The sequence below is a fragment of the Dasypus novemcinctus genome, chromosome 10 (genome assembly GCF_030445035.2).
Source record: "Dasypus novemcinctus isolate mDasNov1 chromosome 10, mDasNov1.1.hap2, whole genome shotgun sequence".
NCBI lineage: Eukaryota > Metazoa > Chordata > Mammalia > Cingulata > Dasypodidae > Dasypus > Dasypus novemcinctus.
This window is the reverse complement of record NC_080682.1, coordinates 40161848-40177498: the sequence shown is the minus strand read 5'-3', so window position 1 is coordinate 40177498 and position 15651 is coordinate 40161848. Positions and strand designations below refer to the sequence as shown.

At 34.7% G+C, this 15651-nt stretch overlaps 1 pseudogene; it reads left to right on the top strand.

Annotated features, from left to right (window-relative positions):
• Positions 1 to 369: 369 nt before the first annotated feature.
• LOC101437484 (olfactory receptor 4A15-like) lies at positions 370 to 9868 on the top strand (annotated as a pseudogene).
• Positions 9869 to 15651: the final 5783 nt, after the last annotated feature.

Sequence of the window (15651 nt, the reverse complement as noted above, 5' to 3'; positions counted from 1 at the left end):
ATTATTTGATTACATTAATGAAAGATGTCCTTTCTGCATTGTATCATCTAACTAATCCTGACTAGTATTCAAGAAAGTTATTAATACATGTGAATCAGCTCAGTTTTTGTTTCAGCCACTTTACTGAATGCCCCTTGTTTAATATGATAACTTTTCAGTTGACTCTTCAAATTTGCTAAGTAGGCAAACATATCATCTTAAGTAAGGAACATGTTCTCATTCCAGTATTTTATATTACATTTCTTCTTGTTATATTATTGTATTACATCAGCTTTTAGAAAAATGTGGAATAATATTTGTGGCTGGTGGAAACCTTGACATATTCTTGGCTTCATTGGTGATGCCTATGGTATTTCCCCATTAAAAAAAATGTGTTCATTAAAAGTTGTCATCCTCACTGTCAGTGACCAGGTAGAAGCAGATAACTCTCCTCAAAAGAACAACAGAAAGGTATTTATGAAGAGTTCTGCAGAATTAAGGATTTGAAAATTGGAGAAATATCCAAAGAATACCAATAATAGTAAATCATTATGATTCCCAGGTCAGAGGGGACAAAGGAAGAAGATCTGGTTTTTCAGAATGTGCTAATAGCTGTAGCTGAATATGTGGGGGTCATTTGAGAAAAGTTGTTGTAAGGTAGGAGGACAAAGACATTTTCAAACCTGGTTCATGAAGGAGGATTCCAAGAGAATATATATTTTGATGTCCTTTCTTTTCACTCTCTGATATTCTGTTATTTCCTCTCATTGTCCTAATCCAACCAATAGACAGAGGGGAAGTTTTCTTGGTTAATGTAGTTTGTAAGGGTCAGTTTTTTACAGTTCAGAATAAGGTGGAAAAGATTAGAGTTGGATCTGTAGAGCAAGCATAATATGCCACATATTATGTAAGAAAAGTTTGTGTATTTTTTTACTTTTATCATCCACTTTTCAGTTTTGTCTAGGTTGCAAAACTGCCTCAATACAGGTAACATGCAATGTACCTTCAGTTTGCAAAGTAGCATTTGATTTTAACTTAGACTCCCAACTCAAATCTAAATTAAAATATGAACTTTCAATGGTCTTACTATGAAGTAGCAGGAGAAAGAAAGTATAAGAGGGAGGAGTAAATAAATGGTTACATAGCTGAGATAAAGCTTCTAAAGTTTTTATAGGACTTTCAACTGAGAAATAACAAGCAAAGCTACAAAACAGAAAAGACATTTATTTGGGGTCTTAAAATTCAATTTTGGGAGTACAGACTCAGAAAACAACCTAAATTATCTCCCGTCTTGGTGCTTCCAGGCAAACATTTTCAAAGAATAAAGAAAGTATTACCTAAGTTGTTTGTGGCTGGAGGATATTAGGGATGCTCCAAATGTTTCCTTCAGGTTTGATAGTTTACTGAGTTCCTTATCATGTGGTTTGTTTCTGGTTTCCAGATATCCTTATGGTTTTGATGAACATTGTTGATTATGACTATGCATACTTTGGAAGTTCATAATATTTGGCTGATATTTGTATGAGAATAGCCACCAGATTAACCTTCCAGCTCCATTTTAAATCTCTTAGCCCTACTATCTCTACTGCTTTATTCCTTTTTACATCACCTAAGTTTATAATCATGCCTGGTTATCAACCATGCATTTCTTCTTCTGTTTGCTTTCTGGGAGTTCCTTGAGAGGTCAGTGTATTTTACTCAGTTGGGTAATGTAAACCTTCATTCCCATTGACTTGAATAGGGTTCAAATCAATATTGGTTCTTTTTTATAAAATTAGTTATCCTCAGTTTCTCCTTGTCCTCTACCATGCATAGGACTTATATGAGATTTCAGACCAAGTTAGTCCTATGCCTTCATTTGTAGGAAGCCATTCAGTTTCCCTTTGTAATTTAGGCTGTAGTACCCAATTGACTACAGTAATTTCATCAGCATGGGGTAATCATATAATAATGGGAGAGGTTTTTTGTTTTGTTTTGTTGTTTTAATTTAAAGGAAAAATGTCAGTATTCATTTGTAGAATCATTCCTTCTGTGGGCCACAGGATTTCCACACATACCATGTTTCAACTTTTGAAAATACAAATAAAAATACTTTAAGCGGATTATCATAATATTAAGTGTCATATTGAAAAAGGTCACTCTGATATTTACATTTGGTTAACATTTTTTTCATGCTGAATATAGGAGAGCTCTTTTTGGTTTAAGTGTAGCTTTTGCTTTTAGTATACACCACATCTGGTAGGATAGAAAACCAGTGTTGTTTTCCCTCGTCTCTTATCTTCCAGGCAGCACTGTCATAGAGCCTCATCCCCTCCTTTTATCATATAAGATGCTTCTAGGTAATGGGGAACATGAGAAGAACTGTGAAATTCATGGCCATGAATCCCTTACTGTACTGAAAAATGAGATTCTTGGACAGAAGCAATATTGGGTGGGATTTCACAGCAATGAATAAAAGATGTTTGGTGGATCTGTGTATAGGGTTATGGTTGTAAATTTATCCCTCTGTTTTATCCTAAGTGTTTTATAGGTTGAACTCTCACATGTAAGTCTTTGCTCCATTTGGATTAATTTTTGTATATGGTGTGAGGTAGGGATGCAACTTAATTCTATAAATGTGGATATCCACTTTTTCTAGTCTATTCTTTCCCCAACTGACTTTTCTTGTACCTCTGACAAATATGAAATGATGATAAATGCAAGGGTATATTTTCAGATTTTGCAACCGATAGGCTTACCTATCATTGATATGTCTAGCCTTATGCCAATATCGACTGTCTTGAGTACTGTAGTTTGTAGTGAGGTTGAAAAGTCCAAATGCCTATGCATGTACTTAAGAAATTTTCCTTTCTTTCTGACAAACCTTCTTAGTTGGAAAATTGTATGTGGGTATTATCTGAGTTGGACTGAAATATTTTCGAAGTTTGTTAGCAATGATCCTATGCCAAACTTACCTATTAGGTACTTTTGTCATGAACAAAGCCTTAAGGAAGGCAGCAAACTTGGCGCAGTGGTTAGGGTGTCTGTCTACCACATGGGAGGTCCGCGGTTCAAACCCCAGACCTCCTTGACCCGTGTGGAGCTGGCCCATGTGCAGTGCTGATGCGTACAAGGAGTGCCCTGCCACGCAGGGGTATCCCCTGTGTAGGGGAGCCCCACACGAAAGGTGTGTGCCCTGTAAGGAGAGCCATCCAGCGCGAAAGAAAGTGCAGCCTGCCCAGGAATGGTGCCACACACATGGAGAAATGACACAACAAGATGACACAACAAAAAGAAACACAGATTCTCGTGCCGCTGACAAAAACAGAAGCGGACAAAGAAGATGCAGCAACTAGACACAGAGAACAGACAACCGGGGTATGGGAGGAAGGGGAGAGAAATAACTAAATAAATAAATCTTTAAAAACAGAAACAAACAAACAAACAAAAACAAAGCCTTAAGCTTTTCTATTCACTTTTGTGCTCTCTTGGTTCTGAGAATTTAAAAAATATGTTGATTAATTGAAAATAAAATATTCTTTGTCTTGCAACGTTAAGTCTTTATTCTCAGTAAGTTATTTTTTCTTTGTTGTTAGATTGCTCTTTTTGCACTTAATTCTCCTACAGTGATTGGGCACAGGAAGACTCTGAAATATAAAATTCATTTGAAGTATCAAGTGGAAGGTCTCAGTTATCTAGGTGAAGATTCCTCAGTGAATTTAGTTAGGAACAAGCAGTCTTGGAAACAAGCAGTTTTAATAGCTCAGAGAAGGGTTTTCTTATTCAATTACTGATTAAATACCACTCATGTCTTTCTTACCTGGGAGAAGATTTCTACTTGGGCATTATATTATTGTCAAGATAAAAATAAAAACCACTGTATTACTAATATGATCCATATTATAGCAGTCATATAAGAGCTTAACAAAGTAACCAAAACAAAATTCATTATGTTATTATCTGGCTCATTGCACTATTGACTAAAAATGCCATTAAAGATTTGTTTAATTGATTTGGTAAGTTAAAAGTAGTAATGATGTTTTAGATTTGTTTGATTTTTGATAAGTATTCTCAAAATCAGACAGTATGCAATTTGAAGATTCATGAATCATGTCAACAGTATATTCTTGGAACCAACTTTAAAAATGAATGGACAGATAATGTTCCAAAGTGATCTCTTTACATAAAACATCATTCTCTGGAAGTGATGGTGCTGATTCCGTCCTTGGAATCAACTCTGGATAATTCTGTAATCCAGCTTGTTTATAAAAAATTAACTAGTTTATAAAAGTTGGAGTATATGGTCATGTTCTTTCCAGGCATAGCATGTTTCCTCCAGTCATAGAGAAATAGAATGGTGTGTGACAAAATGTATTTCCAAATCTGGTGAGTTAATGTTCTCTGATCTTTTCTCTATAGTTACACCAGTATCATTGTGGTGGCAATCTTCATTTTATAGGAAACTCAAAAAGAATAATAAGCCATCGTTTTTCAGGACCAAAGATAAAATTGAGGGAGCCTGAATTTAGAAAAAGTGACTGAAGGAAAAAAAGAAAACCCAAGTAACATATTTGTAAAACTTTTCAATGTTTTGATGATAGGTCAAAATAGACTTGGAATGAATTCTATTTCTATTTTAAGAAGCAGGTTTTATCATTTGATATCAAAGTTTTATGCCTGAAACTCCAAGAATGAGATAACACATGCATTTCCTCTATTTTATAGACTATTATTGGAAAAAATGCAATGGAAATGATTTTCTTTGTATTAGAGTTGTTTACATACATACAGAAATAAAGGAAACATATAGCATAATGTATCATGTCATAACATGAAATCATACTATAACAATATAAAATAACTTATATATTATCTTCAAAATAACATTTTGTTGTGCAAATGAGTAGCTGTTTAACACAAATGTGGAAATTTAGTTACTTTCTAGTTATGAACCTATGCTTATATCTTTTTAGAAAAGGAATTTTAGTGTATTTAGAAATAGAAATAAATTTGATAGATGCAAGATCTGGGCTAATTGTATGAGCATTTTATTATTTTCATGGTTTTAAAAATATTGTGAATAAAACTAAAAATATCACATCACGTACCTAGTTAATCTTTAGATTAATCACTTTATAAAAAATATTCCTCACATGAAATTTGTTTGCTTTTTTTAAGTGCACAATGTTGTGCTGCCATCACCACCATGGCAAAAACTTTTCCATTACCACAAATAGATTTATTTAATTTTAATGATAAATTTTACAAGATGGAAAGAGGTGTGAAGAAAGGCAGCCGAACAGATTTCTGCCCAGTAATGTGAATGGTAATATAAAATACAGATTCCACACTTGTGTTAGTATTAGCACAGTCAATCCCACATGGATTGCTCTCTTTGTATAATGAAGGAGGAGAGTGGACTTTGGGGAAATTCATGCAAGACAAATTGTAGAGATGTAGCACTGAAGTTACATAGGGAAACACATAATAGTATACAATATCTCACATTTATTTAGCCCATTTTATTTGACAGAACCATTTTCTAAAACTTGCATTTTCATTTTCCTATTTAATACTTAAAACCTCCTTAAATTTTCTGTGCTATTACAATTCTCATTGTTCAGGTGTTATTTAGTAAATTACCCAAAATAACACAGTTGGTAAACGTAGATTCTGAGATTCCAATTCCAAACCTAAATTTAAAACCTGAGCTATCAATAACTAAACTATGTAGGAATCCTTAACCTGCCTTGCAAACAAAACAAAACATAATAAAACAAAACCAAAAACTGACTAAGACTATGTAAAAGATGGGCAATCCACCTGCTCTAATTATTGCTTTTCTTTATTTCTCTCGAGTCCAATCAATTACCTGCAGGATTGAGAGGTAGCAATTTTTCTTTACTCTGACAAAGTTAACTTGGAAATTGCAGTATTTCCCTAAAATCATTTTTTATTTTTTAAACAATGTCCTGATTAGGTGTTTATTAAGATCTCAAAAATTTTGAGGTGACATTTCTGTGCTTGTTGCACAATCACTTAACAAAATCCTATTGCTTTCATAGGAAACGTTTTTTACTATAAGGACAATTAAATAGATTCATATTTAGGCATGGGTTGTGATATATGTTTCAAGAAGATCATGATTAAAACTCAAAATTGCAGTCTATAATCTCCAAAGCCTTGCTGACTCAAGGTGTTTCCCAATATTTTACACCTTTCTTAACATAATAGTAGCTTGCTTTTCCACCCTTATGTTGTTGATTTTGGCATATTGTTGCGCTATTTAATTTATTTTATTTAAATTGTCATTGTGGGATGCTTATCAAAGATTCACATTTTTGAAGTGTTCCTTTATGACTGACTCGTTCTCACTGAATATGTTAAGACATTTGAAGAATTTAGTAAATGTTTATATTAGATATATTTGTTTTTTCATAAAAGATAATATTAATAAAGTATATAATTTTATATTATTCAAGGAGTCACATAGTTTTAAATAGCTTAGAATAATAATTATGCTCATAAACTTTGTTAATAATCAAATATTTATTGACTATTTACAATGCATATGGCATATTCATATATTCTGGAGACACAGTTATTAAGATATGATTGCTAGCTGGATAAAGACAACAGATTATAATGAAAGATATAGCTATAAACAAATAATTCATAAAATGTTATAAGTACTCAATAAATCAAGAGGTGAGATCTTTCTAAGGGAAATTACGTTTTAAATACTCAGACAACTCCTATGAATTGTGAGGATCTACTTGCAATTGTAAATGCAGGTATAATTTGATAATTGTAACTGAGACTATTTAATTATATTTATGTAATTAACTACAGAAGCCCCAAAGCTGGGACTCCCTCTTTAGGCAGCTCATCTCTTCTACTGATACACTCTTAAGTTTAGAATCAGGTTTTATCATTTTTACTTTTTTTCTCTCTCTCTCTTTATTTTTGTTAAATGTTACATTAAAAAAATATGAGGTCCTCGTAAACCCCCCAACCCCCTCACCCCACTCCTCTCACATCAACAACCTCCCAGAAGTACAAAGATTCTGAGAGGAAATTACAGGTACTGATACTACTATCTTCCATGTCACTTCCTGATTGACAGCTCAGGAAATGAAATTCCTCTATCCTCAACTCAATCAGAACCCCAGAACTGAACAACTTTTTTACTTAAATTCAAAACGTATTTTCTTCAGCACATTTCTTATTCTCTTTCTATCCATACACTTACCTCCCTATGGTGCTTAAATACAGATTGTCTTCCTAAGAAGCACAGAAGATAGGATAATTTTCTGCCATGTAAACATCACCATCTAAGAATGTAGACATCATAGCAGCACATTTAAAATAATTCCACTCATATTATGGTATAAAAATATATATTTATACGTACAATTGGCCCTGGTCATAATCTTAATAAGTAAACAACTGGTAGCACATTCTACTTTACCCTGATTAATATAAAAAATAGTCTAGCAGTTAAACTGTTTTGTGGTTTAGGAAAAAATTTCAACAACAAGAATTCAGAGACTCATACGTCTAGAAAGAAGATTATACATTTCCAATAAGTAATATAATTTAAGACAAGATTTTCCAAGATGACTGGGCTAAAACTTAAATACATATTTCCAGATTTTTAGTATAGAGTTCTTTCTATGAAGCCATGATTCTGCCTAACTTTTCTATTTTAGCACACTGAATTGACTCTGAATTGGTTAAATATAAGATATTCAAAACTGTATTGAAAACTAGAGAATATGTCTATGCAGAGTCCATTTCTTTCCTCAAATAAATTAGTTTGCAAGAAATGTCATTCCAGTTTAAATCTGTGTCTCCATTGTGTATTTTCAAACAAAACATTATTTTTTTTTAATTTATTTTTTTTTATTGACTTTGTAATAATATTACATTAAAAATATATATGTGAGGTCCCATTCAACCCCACCCCCCCACCCCCCCTCTCCCCCCCCAACAACACTCGTTCCCATCATCATGACACATCCATTGGATTTGGTAAGTACATCTTTGGGCACCTCTGCACCTCATATACAATGGTCCACATCATGGCCCATACTCTCCTCCATTCCATCCAGTGGGCCCTGTGAGGATCCACGATGTCCGGTGATTACCCCCGAGGCGCCATCCAGGGCAGCTCCACGTCCCAAATACGTCCCCACCTCTCATCTCTTCCTGCCCTTCCCCATACCCATCGTCCACCATGTCCACTTTTCCCAATCCAATGCCACCTCTTCTATGTGGACATTGGATTGGTTGTGTCCATTGCACCTCTATCAAAACATTACTTTAATTGGACTTTCTTGACTGGGAAGAATTTAATATTTTTATCTCTGCTAAATTGCTCTCTGATGATTTTTGAAGCTCAGTTTAATTAAATGAAGTTTAATAAACCCTCATAAAGTCCTTGGTTCTCCTTTATGTCTGCAGGTGATTTATTCTTATATTCTGAGAGCTCATAGTGAAGTAACTCAGAAAAGCACATCTGTACATATATAATTTGAAGCTCCATGCATTAGGTACAATCTTACATAACTATAAATGTGTCACACGAGATTGAAATTTTTTTGATGGTTGATCCCAGAATGCCATAAAGCCTTCAAGTAAAAAAAAAATGAGATATGTCAAAGATGCATTCTTTGTGAGACTTTCTGAAGGAAGCAGCATTCTTCTTCAGTAGATCATCTCACAGATGTTTCTACTCCCATGTACCATCCAGTTGAAAATGCTGAAGTTCCATCGTTGAAGGTGAAGCAAGAAATTTGGAAAAAAGGAATGGGAAATTGTGGGAGATTTCAAGCACTCATTTTCTAAATAGCTACTGTGTGTGAGGGCCTGTAAGAGAAACATTGTTGAGTAAAGTATCACATTTTTACATAGAACTTGCAATATTCTCAAATTTATTATCGTCACTTTTGTTTGCTGGCTCTGATCCCTTAAAAGAACACAGGGAGAACATATACAATGTGACTGAGTTCATCCTGCTAGGGCTCACACAGAATCTTGAGAGGCACAAATTCTCTTTGTCACATTCTTACTCATCTACATTGTGATGATAGTGGGCAACCTGTTCATCACAGTGACAGTGTGACAGTCATGGCCGGCTGGTTTCTGGGTTCTCTCATGTACCATTTTCTGGCCTATTTATCATTAATAGATGCTGTCTATTCTACTGCCTTTGCTCCAAAAATGATTGTAGACTTGCTACAAGAGAGGAAGACCATTACCATTTCTTTCTAGGCTTATATGACTCAAGTCTTTATAGACCACTTATTTATTGGTGCTGAAGTCATTCTTCTGGAGGTGATGGCCTATGACCAATACGTAGCTATCTGAAACCTCTTCATTATTTGATCATTATGAATTGGCAGGTGTGTGTTCTTTTGCTTTTGCTGGCCAGGGTTGGGGGCTTTCTGCACTCATTAGTTCAATTTCTCTTTATCTATCAGCTCCCTTTCTGTGGCCCAATGTCATTGACAACTTTGTGTGTGATATATACCTCATATTAAAACTTGCTTGTACAAATACCTACCTGCTGGGACTTTCCATGACAGCCAATGGATATGCAATTTGCACTGTCATCTTCTTCATCCTCCTGGTCTCCTATGGAGTCATCTTACACTCCATGAAGATACATGACTTGGAAGGAAAGCACAAAGTCTTCTATACCTGTGTGTCCCATATTGCTGTGGTTATTTTATTCTTTATTCCATGTTTCTTTCTGTTTGCAAGGCCCAGTTCCACCTTTCCAATTAATAAATCCATGACTATGGTTTTAACTTTCATAACCCCCATTTTGAACCCCTTAATATATACCCTGAGAAATGAAAAATGCTATGAGGAAACTTTGGTGCAGAAAAGTTACCCTACTTGAAAGAGGGACACATCCCTCACTTAGAACATGATGTTTACTCTTTCACAAATGTAAGGGATAATTTCACTATCAGTGAACACATTACTATATTTTTATTATTCTATTTGGGTTATTTAGCCTATTCTAAGAAAGTTGTAGAAATTTTTCTTTATGAAAGTGGAATATGTTACAGTCCTTAAAGTTCAAGAATATTACACAGGCTTAATCCTGTATTTATATCTATATATGTAAATATATTTACATAATTATACATTGTTAAGTTATCTGGTAGACAAATATTTTTTATTTCATTTCAAGTGCATAAAATTTTGACTTAAAATACTGATTGCTAAAAAATTATTCTAATAGTAAAGCTTATTGTCTTGGTCAAAGTAAAGTCTCACAGCATGTGCTAATGTTTGAGGATATACCGATGAGAAATGAACTTTGTTAGCCTTATAATATGCTACATGCTAACTTTTAATAGTCTGTGATGGAGTGAAAATAAGCAGATACCATATGTTAATTTTGTGAATGTATTATGACTGTCCTTTTAACAGTAAGATATTCAACCCCATTATGCATCTCTAGATCCATTGTCTTCCCCCAGTAATTGAAATACATATTTAAGCCATTCATATCATAACACTAGAATATGCTTGCATTACTTTAAACTCTCTGGGTACACATTTTAAAAAAACAATGGTGGCTAAACATATGGGAACAGATTGTATTCTTTTATTTTACACAACAAATGACATTCTGAGTCCTTGTAAATTAAACGATACGTTCTCATTGACTTAAGTGATAAATCAAAGGTATCTTCCCATTTATAATTGCACTGTAGCATTTTTGCAGATGTAATTTGTATTACAAGGATCAATTTTTAAGGCTTTGGACTTACCTTTTTCCTGTTGCGAAATCTACTCATAACATATGTAGTAAAACGTAACATTGGAATTTTTCCTCTTTTTTCTCTACTTATAACTTAAATTCACTTAAGTGTACTTAAATGCCAGTTATGCAATTTATTTATCAGTGAAGGAAATAAAAAGTGTTCTAGAGTTTTAATTAGAAAATAATCCAGGGAAACGGACTTTGGCCCAGTGGTTAGGGCGTCCGTCTACCATATGGGAGGTCCGCGGTTCAAACCCCTGGCCTCCTTGACCCGTGTGGAGCTGGCCATGCGCAGTGCTGATGCACGCAAGGAGTGCCGCGCCACGCAAGGGTGTCCTCCGCGTGGGGGAGCCCCACGCCCAAGGAGTACGCCCATGAGGAAAGCCGCCCAGCGTGAAAAGAAAGAGCAGCCTGCCCAGGAATGGCGCCGCCCACACTTCCCGTGCCGCTGACGACAACAGAAACAAGACGCAGCAAATAGACACCGAGAACAGACAACCAGGGGAGGGGGGGAAATTAAATAAATAAATAAATATTTAAAAAAAAAAAGAAAGAAAGAAAAAAAGAAAATAATCCAAAAAAGGGAATTAGGATCTAATGAAATGGTTAGCGAGGTTGGAGGAGTTGGTATTTGGAAAGAGGAGTGGGCACTTTTGAGATCAGGCATACACGACCTAAGCTATGATCCAGAGACAAGGAAGCAAAGCTTAGGAAGGCAGGTCACAGCAACTACTAACAAAGTCCTTTCCTGCCCTGACTTTGTAAAATATAATATTCTCTAGAAATTTTAAAATTTTGATTTTTACAACTCTGGCTTTAATCCATGCAGCATTTTAACCTGTAGTTATGGTATGAGGTGGAGATGTACTTTTATATCATAAGAATAAACTGTCTAAGCACTATTTATTGAATAATGATTCAATTTTCTGCTACCCTGTGATGCCGCCTCTTCCAAATGTTAATTTAAGTATGCATTTTCTGTTTCTTGAATTTCAATTTTGTTCAATTAGTTCATTTATCCATGAATTAATACCACACTTTCTAAATTACTATAGTGTTACAAATACTATTGCTCTATTAAAAATTCACTCCGAAACTAAGTGGCATTAAAAAAACAATCATTTATTATACAGGTACATTAAGTGGGTCGTTATTTCTGAGCAGATCAGCTAGGTGCTTCTGGCTCAGGGTCTTTCATGGGCTTTTAGTCAGAAAGTGACTGGGGTGAGATCATCTGGAAAGTTTCTTTACTTGCATGACTGGTGCCAGGGCTTGAAAGTCTTGCACAGTGGGGGCTGGAATAGATGGTGTTTCTTGGGCATCTCCCTTCTATCTCTACACATTCTCTCTGCATGGCCTCTCAGGCAGGGTGGCTTCAGGGTAGTTGGTCTTTTATACATAGTTACTCAGACCTCGAAAATCCTTGTGTCCCAAGACAGTGAACCAGACAGAAGCTGTATGAACATAACCTTGGAAGTCATTCAGATTCACTTCTGCCATACTCTTAGTCAATCCAGTAATAATGTCCTTCCAGGTTCAAAGAGAAAAGGCGTGCACTCTACCTCTTGATAAGGAAGTGGCAATATTCCTGAAGAGCAAATAAGGGTAGGTATATTGTCATTTATGTACCATCTGCCACATATGCCCTCCAGTCACAAAAATACACATCTGTTCCGTAAACGAAATACACACTTTCCCCTTTTCCAAAGACTCCTCTCCAGCCACATTAAGTATAGCATCAGAATCAGGCTTATGGTCCATATCTCATCATCTAATTACATAGTTATGGATGATACTCCTGAGTGTGGTTCCTTGAATGCAACTTTTTAAGTCTCATTCCTTTCAATTGTAAGACATGTTAACAAAAGGGGCAAGTATCTGTCCCATCCCAACACCAACAAACAATGGCATGGTAAAACTTTTATAGACACATGTAACAACAGGGAAAAACAGAAGGTGCAGAGGCACACAGAAGTGAATGTTCTATAGAAATTCTGAAAGTCAGTCAGACATATATTGTTGCAAATGCTTGGCTGTTGACAAATCAGAATTTTGGGAGTGATCTTCCATGACTTTCATTTCTTCCCTTTAAACTCTTGATCTGCATTTTAATTATCTATTCTCTTCCATAATATATAATTTGTGTTTGTAGGTTAGTATTTTTCTTAGGCTACTTTTTATCTATAGAAGAATAGAGATCTACAGTGGATTTTGTATTTATTCTGTTCCTTTTTGTCCAAACTAATAAAATTTCTGTAATTTTGTAAGTTGCCCAATATTATTGGAATTTGCTACATTAGATAAAAGCCACAGAAAGAGGCTGTGAATGAGAACCAATTTTATTTTCAAATTCATCAATCAAGTTCTGATTCATTAATAATTAGTAGCTCTTTGTTTAGCATGGCTCTCTCTCCTCAAATTTTACTAGGGGCAAATGGAATAAGCTGAGAAACACCTTCAACACTTTACCTAGAAATCTCCTTAGATCATCCAGTTCATCAGGCACATATTCTATTTCAATGTGCTTACGACAATATTGTTTCTAAATTTTCCACTCTCATTCAATAACATTTTTTCTACTTTCATATGTGCTCCCCCTGGCTTACCCAAATTGCAGTCAAACTATAGATCAATAAACATGTATTATTTTTTCCCTTTTAAACAAATCAATTTTATTGGTAGATATTAATAAAGCATAAATCCATCCAAAGAGTACAGTCTATGGTATTTGGTGTAATCACATATTTGTGCATTCGTCACCCCAATCATTCCCAGAGTACTTTCATTATCCCAAAAATTATAATAAAAAATAAACAAATGAACAAACAAAACTCATTAGCTCTCAGTCTAAGTCTTGCCTGCCGTACTTAGCTCGTATTCTTTTTTTTCTTTCTCTAGTATATTTGTATTTGTCTTCTGTTAAAACAGTCTTATATGTGCAATATCACACATAAAAATGCTTTTTATTTTTTATTGAAGTATATCATTCATACATGAACTTACAGAAATAGTAACTGTATAGTAAAAGTTGTGAATTTACAAAATAAACATGCATAATATCATATATCATCCTACACCCACACCTTGCATGTGATACCTTTGTTACAAACTATGCAAGAGTATTATCAAAATACTACTACTATAATCCATATCTTACACTTGGTGTATTTTCCCCCTTGTCCACCCTATTTTTTTTAAATCAAATCAATTTTATTGTTATGTTTTGGTAAAGCATACAATTTATCCAAAATGTACAGTCAATGGTGATTGGTATAATCACATAATTTTGTGTTCATCACTTCAATTATTAATAAAGCATTTTCATTATATTAATAATACTAATAAACAACACACAAACAAAAAACAAGGAAATTCCTCCCCTTTCAGTCTTTCTGTCTCCCCTTCTGTACAAAACTGCTGTTTCTGGCTATTCTTGCACAATTATTTCTGTGTTTATTAAGCTGTTTTACTGAGATATTTTAACATACCATATGTGATGGTTAGGCTTATGTGTCTCCTTGGTCAGTTAATTGTGCCAAGTTGTTTGGTCAAGCAATTATGAACTAATTATAATACAAGGAAATTTATGGGTTTTAGTTATCAATGAGATTATTGCGTAGATGGCTGATTACGTCTACAATCGACCAGGAAACTTGTTGTCAGCAAAGAGTGGCATGTTTTTTTGTTTTTTGTTGTTGTTGTTGTTCACTATTTTTTTTTAATATTACATTAAAAAAATTAGAGGTCCCATTCAACCCCACCACCCCCACCCCCTACTCCCCCCACAGCAACAGTCTCTCCCATCATCATGACACATCCATTGCACCTGGTAAGTATATCTCTGAGCATCACTGCACCCCATAGTCAATGGTCCACATTATAGCCCACACTCTCCCACGTTCCATCCAGTGGGCCCTGCGGGGATCTACAATGTCCCCTAATTGACCGTGAAGCACCACCCAGGACAACTCCACGTCCCGAAAACGCCTCCCCATCTCATCTCTTCCTCCCATTCCTCGCACCCAGCAGCCACCATGGCCACCCTTCCCACGCCCCGCCACATTTTCTCTGTGGACATTGGATTGGTTGTGTCCATTGCACATCTATGTCAAGTGGGGGCTTGGATTCCACATGGATACTGGAGAATGGCATGTTTTATCCAATTAGTTGAATGCCTTGAAAGGAAAAGTGATTTCAGCATTCAGAGAAAATTTCCCAGCTCTCCTTTGGCCAGCCAATGTCTCCAGGAAACTCATCAAGGATTTTCACTGAACTTTCTTCAGAAGCCCTGGCTTGTAACTTGCCTGCGGAACCTCGACTTGTGCATCCCCACAGTCACAAAAGAGAATCTTATAAAATTTCATACTATATACAGATATCTCCTGTTCATTCTGTTCCTTTGAGAATGCTGACTAATCCAAAATGTACACTCAATGTTTTTTTTAAGCTGTTAAAAAGGCTTTTATTGTAAAATTGTAAAATAAATAGAAAAAATAGGTTGAAAGAAATTACAAATTTTAAAGGAGAATGCAAGACCAGTTTAGGTTTAATATAATCAATTATAAGATATAGATAGTATAGTAATAAATACTTATAAATATAAATAATAATTCTAATATAATAGAAATTAATAATAACAAAATTCTAATTTTCATATTATAGCTCTATTAGACATAATCTCTAAGAATAAAATAAATTATTGGTGTAAATATTCTATTTCCATTTAGGCTATAATTCTTTCTGAATAATCAGATTCCTCTTTGGGAATTCTTTGCATCTTACTGGAATGAATTACAGAAGGTAACAATATGCCAACTCATAAATTTTTGAGGCAGAAAAACTCAAAATCTTTTTCAATGGTAGTCATGCTAAGTCATTACTGATCCAGATGGATTATTTTTTTTTTT